The sequence below is a fragment of the Phodopus roborovskii genome, unplaced genomic scaffold (assembly GCF_943737965.1).
Source record: "Phodopus roborovskii unplaced genomic scaffold, PHOROB, whole genome shotgun sequence".
Taxonomy (NCBI): Eukaryota; Metazoa; Chordata; class Mammalia; order Rodentia; family Cricetidae; genus Phodopus; species Phodopus roborovskii.
The window spans coordinates 1,113,837-1,116,409 of NW_026126602.1; the positions used below are offsets into that span (position 1 = coordinate 1,113,837).

The 2,573-nt window shown below is 40.9% G+C and overlaps 1 pseudogene; it reads right to left on the bottom strand.

Annotated features, from left to right (window-relative positions):
* Window positions 1-721: 721 nt before the first annotated feature.
* LOC127237404 (60S ribosomal protein L9-like) lies at window positions 722-1,287 on the bottom strand (annotated as a pseudogene).
* Window positions 1,288-2,573: the final 1,286 nt, after the last annotated feature.

The window sequence follows — 2,573 nt, forward strand, 5'->3', positions numbered from 1 at the left end:
TGTATCTTCCTCACTCTTCAGCTCATATTTAAGTCAGTTTATTATTTTTTTAATCCATCAAATTTGATGCCATTCCTCCATCACTTGGGAAACAGAAGGAAACTTCACTTTTGTATACTGATCAGCATTTCCTCCCCATCTGTGTTCCAGACCTCCGGGCACTGTTGCCTGCTCACTTCTGCCCACCAGTTGTCCTCCCCAGCAAAGTCTGTCCTCACAGTGGGATTTAGACTCCTCCTTGGTGCTTTCCCTGTGAGGCATCAAGAACAAAGGAAGCAAGAAGCCACTGTATGCTAGGCAGTTCACATGCTTTGAGTAAACCAAGTTCAGGAGTCAAATCACAAATGCATCACTGAAGAACCAAACTGAACTTCAGGCCAAAGCAAAACCCCATTTGCTATTAGAACTCACCCCTTGGGGGGACAGTTTACTTTTCAAATTGGAGTATTTATAGGTCCCCTTATTTTCTCACCAAATATGGAAAGGAACTGTTGTCCAATGGGTCCTTTGGAATGATGTCTGTCATGCTTACTCCTTTTGTGGATCAGAATGTCACATAGGAAATAGGCAGAATTTCTGTTGGTCACAAGGATGGTATATAAATGTCCCATTTAAAAAAAAATCAAGTCAGTTTTCCAGTCTTGTGTTTCCCAATTTTTTTTTCAATACAAGTCTTCTATTGTCCCAAAAGACATGCCAAATCATACTTAAATTCAGGATCTTACTCATCAGCCTGCTGCACAGTTCCCTTTTCAGACACATAGATACCATCCAAAAACTTCCTGATATCTTTGTTTTTAACTGTGTGGCTTGCTGAATCAGAGCCGCTGAATTTGAAACAAGTTCCATATCATTTGCTTCAAGGATTAATTCATCCTTCTGGGCTTGAGAGACAGAACAAGCAACACCTGTCCTCATCCGAACCCTGCGGATGTATTTTTCACTCAAGAATTTTCGGATTTCAACCAAAGACCCATTCTCCTGAATAATGACATTGATGGGGAAGTGAGCATACACAGACCTCATCTTGTAGCGGAAGCGCAGTGTGACACCCTTGATCATGATCTGGCTGCAGATGGTTCGGACAGTGGCCCGTCCCTTTCTGTTACCCCACCATTTGTCAACCAGGAGGCTCTTCTTCTTCTTCCCAAGGAGACTCAGCTCTATGTTGATGTGATTGAAATCCCTCCGGAGGGTTCCTCTGGGGCCCTTCAGAGTGATGTCCACATTTTCTGGAATGTCGATGGTCTGATTGCTGAGAATGGTCTTCATTCTCGCAGTAGTTGGGGCAAAGAGAGAATGCCCTTCATCATCACGTTCTTGTTTTTTCCCATTTTTTTAATAATAATTTAATGATATATCCTCTCCATATTTTTAAAGAATAAAAAGCAAAAGTAAAATAAAATATAGAAAGAAAGAAAGGAAGGAAGGAAGGAAGGAAGAAAGAAAGAAAGAAAGAAAGAAAGAAAGAAAGAAAGAAAGAAGGAAAGAAAGAGAAAACAAAACCAAAAAAAACTCAACAGGAATGAAAACAAAAGACCCTTTTGAGAAAGTCTCCCCCTGTGGTATAAAATATCAACCTGAAGTCAACAATTGAAGGGAGAAGTTGCCATTTCTGTGTGATCATGCTGGGAAGGGGAAACTCCCAACAGGAACACAGGGTTATATATGTGGCATGTGGCACTTGCCTTCTCTTCCCATGGCCCATTGCTTCCTCATGGTTGATAATCATCATCTTTGGGGCTAAATGTGGGCAAGAGTGTAGCCCCAGGAATCTCAACAACAATGTTTCCCAAACAGCAAGCCCAGAGGTGTCAAGCAAGTTGTCCTGATACCTGACTAAAAATTTCACTGCCTATCTCCTGGGTGAACCTGAGTCAGTGGTTGAGGTTGCACCAAGGACACAGAACCCAAATGTCTCCCTACTGTGCAAACTAAAGTGTTTATAACCAAGAACTTGACTTTTGATGGTTCTTGGACAACTTCATATTCATAAAGGGGTGCCCCCTTCTAAATTCAAAACAGCCAAAAATGCAAAAATGGCTAAGTAGGGCAGGCTTAAAGTTACTCAGTTATTTTCAACTTCACATACAGTCAGTGAGAGCACTGATTTCAGGGGATGACGGACGGTTCCTGTACATGCGGGACACTTTGTACATAGTTGGTTCCTGTACATGCGGGACACTTTGTACATAGTTCACTGTTAAAGCTGCATATACATTTTATAATCTACATATCTTCTTGTACAGTTCCCAATAGGTGCAGTTACTTACAAAATCTGACTAAAACATACAATTGGGCAACTCTGAGGATCACATTGGTAATGTGACAGCAGGGACAGTTGTCATCACCTTTATTGTGTCAGAAAGCCTTTCAAAAACTATTGAAGAGCTGGGGATTTTTTGTTTTGTTTTGTTTGGTCAAAGGCCTTTGCTTATCTTAGTTATACATGAATTTCAATGGCTAACTACCCCAATATTTCACATATTTGTATATAACAGATGGGGAAGATAACGGAGGTGATAATCCTTGCAATGATGCCCATTATATTGTCATTTCAACTTCTATGGGAC